Source organism: Diadema setosum, chromosome 5, assembly GCF_964275005.1.
Source record: "Diadema setosum chromosome 5, eeDiaSeto1, whole genome shotgun sequence".
Classification (NCBI taxonomy): domain Eukaryota; kingdom Metazoa; phylum Echinodermata; class Echinoidea; order Diadematoida; family Diadematidae; genus Diadema; species Diadema setosum.
In genome coordinates, this window is record NC_092689.1 from 20,898,608 (window position 1) to 20,907,305 (window position 8,698).

The window sequence follows — 8,698 nt, forward strand, 5'->3', positions numbered from 1 at the left end:
TAAGCGAATTTTGTACCATAGACTTTAGTGGTGATAATTTTGGGACCAGAAGTTTTACTTTGTTATAAAGAAATTTCGTTATAACCGTGTTCGTTGTAACGGGTGTGCACTGTATTATTTCTTTTCTCAGAAATAGGCATGCTATGGGTATTTTATTAGCATGTTTTTTAAAGCAAAAGCAGATTGACAATAGTCTTCTTATCCGGATAGTCCATACACTTACCAGTACATCTGCCCATTAACCACCAACCACCTCCCCCCCCCCCCCCCAAAAAAAAAGAAAGAAAAAAGACATGCACACGCTCACAATGCACACTTAAAAAGACTTCATACATGTACATGTACATCGTACACGTTTAGCAAATCTTTGCTCTATATGTGCTGTAGTTTCCCAGTTTCCTTACATTGAATGCAGTGGCAAAGAAGCTTATAGGAGACTTCTGATCTGATGCACCACCCCATTTATTTTCTTTGTGTGTGTGTGTGTGTATCCTTACTTTTAGTTAAACATAGCACTCACACACACCCAAACCCATGCTCCAAGCTTATCTGATGATAAAACTTGTGTTGCCTAATCCCCAACCATTCTGGAAAAATGGAAATAATTGACCTTTCACAAACAATCGCTCTTTAACCCTATATAACTGAGATGTTTTTTGTTTTGTTTTGTTTTTTTTTGGCTGGAGGGGGCGCAGATTCCACCAGCCCCCCCCCCCCCCCCCCCAAGATCTCGGCCATCAGTGGTGCGATCATGATGAAATGTAGCATATGCGAGACACCCATGTCGTAATATACAAGATTGTGTCTTAAGATTTTTTGAAATTATCTACATATAATGTATTTCTAATCTTAATTATGCAAATTAAGCCAAAGATCTCATTTGGCCTGATTTTGTTTGTTTGTTTGTTTGTTTGTTTTTTGTTTTTGTTTTTGTTTTTTTTGGGGGGGGGGGGGTTTACAATGTAACTCTGTTTTAACATAGGTCCTATTTAACACTTGTACATCATAACGAGACCCCGGGGTCTCACGCTCACCTGAGTATCACAAGTTCACCTTTCACGCTGTCACTATAATCTAAATTACACACATCTCTACTAAAATTTGACCAGGCATTCTCAAGTAGAAGATGAAAATGTACAATTAGGGCCCAAATTTGGACCTCCCCCCTTCCCCACTCATAGTATCAATTTTAGCTCTATCACTTCTGGTTCTAGAGAAGAAGATTTTTAAAGATTCCTCAATTTGGGGGGATGGTGGCCCAGGGAGCCCCCCTGGGTGGGGCATAGTGCCTATTTTAACAAATTGAGATCCTAACCCCTTAGGGATGCCAAATTTGGTGAAAATCAATCATGAGGTTTTCAAGAAAAAGATGAAAATATACAATTTAGGCCCAAATTCGGGGGGGGGGGGGGGCACCTCTCCTGGATCTGCTATCAACAAACTTGAAACTACAGTCATAAATGTGCTATTAAACTCATAGTATTAACTTAGCTCTATCACTTCTGATTTTTAAAGATTTTTTTAGGAGGTGGGACACAGTGCCGATTTGAACAAATTGAGATCCTATCCCCCTAGGGATGCTCCCTGCAAAGTTTGGTGAAAATCAGTCATGGGGTTCTCAAGAAGAAGATGAAAATGTACAATTTAGTCCCAATTAGGACCCCTCCCCACCCATTTCCCCTGGGTCCCAACTGGGGTACCCATGATTCCACCATGAACAAACTTGGAACTACAGTCATTTATAATGCAATATTTCATAGCATTAACTTAGCTCTATCACTTCTGGTTCTAGAGAAGAAGATTTTTAAAGATTCCTTAATTTTGGGGGGTTTGGGCCTCCTGGGGCCCCCTGGGTGGGGCATGGTGCCCATTTTCACAAATTGACATCCTAATCCCCTGGGGTTAAAAATCAGTCCTGAGATTTTTAAGAAGAAGATGAAAATGTAAAAACTTTAAGCACGGTGGACGACGGACGACAGACGCAGGACGAAGAACAATGACATCGCAATATCTCACTTGAGCCTTCAGCTCAGGTAAGCTAAAAACTTCCAAAAGTCATTTCAATTCTTATGTATTTTATTATTTTCTGAATTTTTTTTTTCCATTAGAAATTGTCACTGACTACTTGTTTACTATAATTAGCATAAAATTGATCAAACAAAGCAATGAATAGTACAATTAAATCAGATTCTCATGAATTTAATGACAGAGCACTGTTCGATAGGAATTGTACACAAAATCACACATTTGTGCCTATTTTTGGGTGACATGCACTTACAAAAATGGGTGTGGCTTCATAATAGTATGCACCGACATGCAAATCTGGTCTCAAAAGTTGTGCAAGACGAAAAAAAAAGAGAAAAAGTCAAGTCTCATGACGAGGCCTGCTCGAATTATTGCGCAAAATGTGGAGGGTGGGCAAATTCTGCCCCTGCCCTTTTATGGTTAATGAATCATCATTTAGAAAGCTTCTTGTCTGTGACCTTTTTTAACATTTAACACCTGGTAGTCAACAAAAAAGTACTTGGAAAACTCTGAAAGTTTGTTGGGTGGAAATACCCCCGATACATTGCATATTTATTGTTCAAGACCATTAACCCCAACAATCATGGAGGATACATATAACATATCAGAAAAAAACAAAACAAAACCAGTATATGTACTAGCATAGCCAGGAGTGCACCTGCAATAATTCAATGGGAAGGAAAGATACTGGTATGTGATTTAGTAAACCTGCAGGTCAAACCAGGTGTAGTTTAGCTGGTATTCTGCAATGCAATGAGCCAGTTCGGAGTTAGCTCATGGGCACATTGGTACTAATGACCACTCTTTTTCTCATTCGGTTAGGGGCACTTCACTTGTTTTAAGAACGTCATAATGCATAAGCTTTTATGGGATCATCAATCCTGTTCAAACAAAGAATGAATTAACTTACATAGACCAGATGACCAGAATGATCTGTCACTTACATACATCGTAGTAACACTCGGGAAAACATCCATTTCATTATTTCATCATTGAATGTATTAACAATCTCTGTCTATTGATATTGCCAAATACCATGTTTGCTGTCGGGTGGATGTGCTGGCAAGCAGCATTTCTAAGGAATACATGAATAATCATTACCTCAATACAGATGCTTATCCCAGTAAATTTCAAAACCAACATGCTGGTTGGTACGAATGGCCTTTTTCTGCTCATGCGCAAAGTGGAACTGCGAACTGGCTTACAGAGACTCTGACAGCATCTTTAAAAAAAAAAAAAGAACACGACTTGAATAAAGACAAAATGTGTTTTTCATAAACAGTGCACATGACGGCCTTCAAGGAAAATGTTCTTTTGAGGATATTGATACTTCCAATAAATGGAGTCCACATGGTCTGTGGCTGGGATGACTGCAGTCCCCTCAAAACACATACAGTACTAAAGTAAATGTACACAACTGCTTTTACTGATCATGTAGCATCAATAACATCACATCTAAAGGACAAGTTCATCTTCATTAACATAAGGATTAAGAGAATGCAGCAATATTAGTAGAACACATCAGTGAAAGTTTGAGGGAAATTGGACAATCGATGCAAAAGTTATGAATTTGTAACACTTTTTTCTTGGAACCGCTGGATGAGGAGACTACTAAGGCTCGTGATGTCATATGAGTACAACTGTATAAAGAAAATGTACAAAAAATTCCACATATTTTCACTTTTTTCGCATAATAAAAGAGCACTTGACTTGCCTCTTTAAAGGCAATGGGAATAATATTACCCATAACATATGTCAGTAACAAGTCAAGGGAATGTGTACTTTTTTCAAAAGATGAAATTTTGTGAAATTCTCTTTATATTTTCCTTATATTGTTGTACGCATGTGACATCATACACTGTAGTAGTCTTCTCATACAGCGGTGACTGCACAAAAACTTCAAAAATTCATAACTTTTGAACAGATTGTCCGATTTTCCTCAAATTTTCAATGATGTGTTCTACTAATATTGCTACATTCTCTCAATTTTTATGTTAATGAAGGTGAACTTGTCCTTTAAATGATACATCAGCACAACAAAAGGCATGAACACAGTCCAAATTTGATTATACTGCCATCTCTCATACAGAGTTTTCTATCATTTGTACATGTACATGGAGTGACGACAGAATAAAAAAAGTTATTTCAAACTCAATCAAATCTCCTAAAAAACTAACAAGATTTACCTAATATTCCCCACAGAAACATGTTACGAATTTTACATTATAGGCCTAATGTGTCAATTTCCATTTAAAAAAACAAAAACCAACAAACAAATAAAAAACATGGATTACGACTTTAAGGCTAGCAGAGATTACACCACTGTTGCGGTGTACGCCTCCTACTCAGCTACCACTGGGTCAGCAGCCACATGTTCATGTACATACAATTAAACACTGTTTCTTCCATATCAAGTCAAGTTATCTGCATGGGCGTCGATCCTGACATGGCCAAAAAGCAGATGTTGGACTGTACAAAAGAAGTAAACAATTAAACATTGTTTCTGCCATATCAAGTCAAGTTATCTGCATGGGCGTCGATCCTGACATGGCCGAAAAGCAGATGTTGGACTGTACAAAAGAAGTTCTTAAAAAAAAAAAAAAGGTCACAATGATCCTCCAGACATAATATACACTGTACATGTACAACAAACCACCTAATACTAACCTCAACATGGCAAGAAAACATGGTTTCATCCACTCTATAGCATTCATTGCAGCTCATCAGTTACAACATGTAAAGAGCAAACTTACAAAGTACAAACAAAATTATAGAAACGCTATTCAGTAAACAATTATACCAACATTTAAAGAACTTTTTCACTCCATAGTTCTGAAGAAAAGTTTGTGATATATGTCACATTAATTCTCCAAACACATTATTTTATTATCCTTTGATGAAGATCTTCAAAAAATACAAGATTAAATTTTTATCAAAACTGATGCAATGACATTCCTCAAAGCTCAAGAGTATTTTATTCATTTGAAAGTAAAAGCTTGTTTTTCTGTACTCTCACCTGCTATACTATATAACACAAAGTTCATGAGACACTTTTATGAAATCAAATAATTTCACTGTCACAGCCAATATGAAAGATGTTGTTATTTGAAATTGTATGGAAATGTAGGTTTCAAGTGAGAATCTTGAGGTTGTAAATCAATGTTCTCCAGACATGAAACTCCATTGTAATTGGTGTGCACTTTGTTGGAAAAGTATTCTGGAAGTCCATGGCTTCATTTTGAACAGTTAATGCCAGTCGCTTGAAGAACTTGAAATTTCAGTGTTGTGAATAAGTTATTTGAGCCGATATAATGGGATTGGCCCTGGCACCCCTCTCGAGTGCACAGCAGTGGTTTCAGTACAATGCAGCGGCAGTATTCAGTGAGTCCCAATATCAATCCCACTGTCGGTCAATATCAATCAAAGAAACAATACATGAAGGGATATTTTTACATATATTTAGTTTTATTTTCATATCAACTTACGAGGTATGAAACATGATAGTGCCATGCAGATCATCATACAATATTAGTGGATTGACATTGTGTATACCCCTAACATAATATGCTAGAAAGTGCTGTATTTGATCATCTGGCCAAATTGATTATCCAGATGCTAACTGGTCCAGATGTGGCCAGATAATTGAAATGCCGCTGTATTCTTTTTTGTGTAAGGCTTTATACAGGGAAACCTTGTTATAAGGAGGTTGCAGGGAATGCCAATTTTACCTTGTCAAAGTGGTACCTCCTTGTAAATGAGCTCTTCATAACAGAGTTTCCCTTGACAATAATGGTAAGTCACATTATTTGAAAATAAAAGAATAATACTGAACTAATTTGCTATTATCATTGTAGCTGAAGTATTATGCAGTACACATGTTGTGACATTCAGCAGTCAGGCACAGGCGCAGAAAGCTGCGCCTCCTGCCAGGCCCAGAAAACTGCTACCTTTGGGTTATGCACTCAAACAGTTGATTTATTGATATGTGTGTACTATCTGTGCAGCAGGCGCCTGTCACTGCTTTACCTTGGCTTTACTACATCATTCCACCCAGTCTGCTCCCTGATTCCACCAAACCACTCATGTGTAGTGCACTCTGTATGCAGAACAGTCAGTGACAGGCCTTGAACATCGTTAGTAAAAGCATGATAGTATACATTGTATACTGCATTGTATCATCACCTGTTGTGCACGTCTAAAAAGAAAGCAAACCATTGGTTACTCAAAAAAACACCTATGCCTAATTATGTATTCCAATCAGAATTACGCCAATTGTCATCATGGGTTTTTTTCCCCTAGAAATTGATTATCATGCAAGATTAGATACTTGGCTTACTACAGGTGAAAAATCAGTGAAGTGTCAATGTTCAAATTTTTAAACGAAATTAATATTAATTTGCTGTCTTCATCACCAAAATTTTCTCCATGCCTTTTACACTATGAGCATCACATTGCACGATGGGTATTGTAATTATGATATTCATGATTGCAGAATCCAGTGCTTTACAACATGCGCAGAATTCTGTGCCTGTGCCTGACAGTTCAGGAAATGAGAACCAGAACTCCTTGTGTGAAGAAGTAGGCATCTAATTGGCAAAAAAAGTGGCATCACCCACTATGATGTTGTCCTTATGTGAACATACACATTTGAAAATAAAAGTCAAAGTTTAAAATCAATACATGAAAAATACAAGATTGTAAGTGTGCAAAACAAACACGAACACTGAACCCTCATAATCCACTAATAACACTGCACACGTACTCTCTGCTCTGGACAACGCCTGTTCTCTTTGTGTAGGCTGCCATTTCCTCGGCTTTCACTCTCTAAACATTAATTCAATCTAAATAACATTTTAGCATATTGCTTAATTTTTTCTGCGCTTTTGAGTGTGTTTCATGGCTGTCTGGTGAAGATCTTGTTATTTTTTTTTTTCTGTAAAGTTGGAGAGAGTTAAATTAGCAGTAGGGCCTACCATGCACATGGGGGAGCCAAGGACAGGCGTGATCACCATTTGTTTTGCGTGCATTGTGCCACCTCGCCTTGTTAGGTCCGTTGTGTACATGGCCGGCTGCGCGCTGGCCGGCCAGCCCGGGCGGGCTGCGCAAGCGCCCCCTGTGTAGCGAGCCGGCTGGATCGAAAGGGTCCCCCACCGTGCTACCAAGGTTGACTGACTAAAAGGTTGCTTCATTAAGAAAAGAAACTGAACTGAATTATCATAATCATAAATTACTCCAGTCTGTCATAAACCTTCGGGGACACCAATAATCCAGCTAGATTCTGATTTTTCTGTGCTACTGTAGGCCTAGGCAGGCCATGATGTAGCAGCCAGTGAGAGCCCATTGAATAACCACATTATGTCATCATATTTGGTCATATGAACCTGCAAGATTATGAGGGAATCAGAAAACTGGGGCAGATTTTCTGTTATTCTTTGATGGCTTTAGTTATATTGGTCAATGGTATATTGCTGCAATTCCCTCATTCATTGAATGGCCATGTAACATATGATGAGGGAATCAGGAAACAGAGGCAGACTTTCCATAATTTTTTGATGGCTTGGTAGATGGTACTTTGGTAGGGATTTATTCCTGCTATGGGGGAAGGACTACAAAAGGGAGTGGAACCATAACTCTGAATGTGAAGATGAATAAAGAAATATTCATAATACATATCCAAGTGAAGTAGGTCTATGCAAATAGAAATACACTATGCAAGTACAATGAAATTCGTTGAACTTCTTACCAATAATATAACTGTCTTTTATAGAAATTGTCCCACTGAGCTGTGACATTACAAAATATTGTGATGTTCTTGATTTTTTTTTAAATACACGAATATGTTCAACTTAAAATTACATTACCAGATTTAGCCTCTACTCCAGATACATAAAATAAACTAAGGAAGTACTGAATATATATACACAATTATGTAGCTTAGAATAGAGATCTACATGTAGTCTAGAAGATCACACACTGACACAGACTATAAAATCATGAAATTGAAATAGTTGTACTGTAATTCTACTGTCGCTTCCGAGCAAACTGCAAACTAAAAGTCCTACGCGCCGTATCATAATTTTACAGCCATTATGAGAGTCTGATAAATCAACAGTCAGGTGCTTAGAACCTAACGTTAGAGATGCATTTTTTTTGATTCCCCAACTTCTAACTCAGTGCTTGTGTAGTTAGAATCCAAAATCCAAGCATTCTCAACTGAGTTGCAATCAATATTCTATTTAGAACTGAACATTTAACAACCACATGCAATCACTATCGATTTATTTACTTCTGCATTTCATGCAAATTACTATAAATCAAATGGGTACGTAACATTGATATTAGCAAGCTGGTCCTTGTCCATACCGCATGTGTAAGTGTTTGAACATGGTGGGACTAAAAGCGCAGGCCTACAGACACGGCGATGTGACATGAAGCAACCGCTAAAAAATGTTGTTCAGCGGCTCTCTGATCAAAGTTTTCTCGAATGTCATTTGCTTATACATGTCAAGTGAAACGAAACGAGCATTTTAACGTTTGCTTTAGGACCTAAATTTAATATAAATGGCAACATAACATAGTGTGTTAACTTATGAAAAGTCACGCACCTTTTCTATCCTCTCGTGAGCACGCTTTTCATTCCACTAATGCAGAAAGTAGCGTTTTTAGCTCTGAC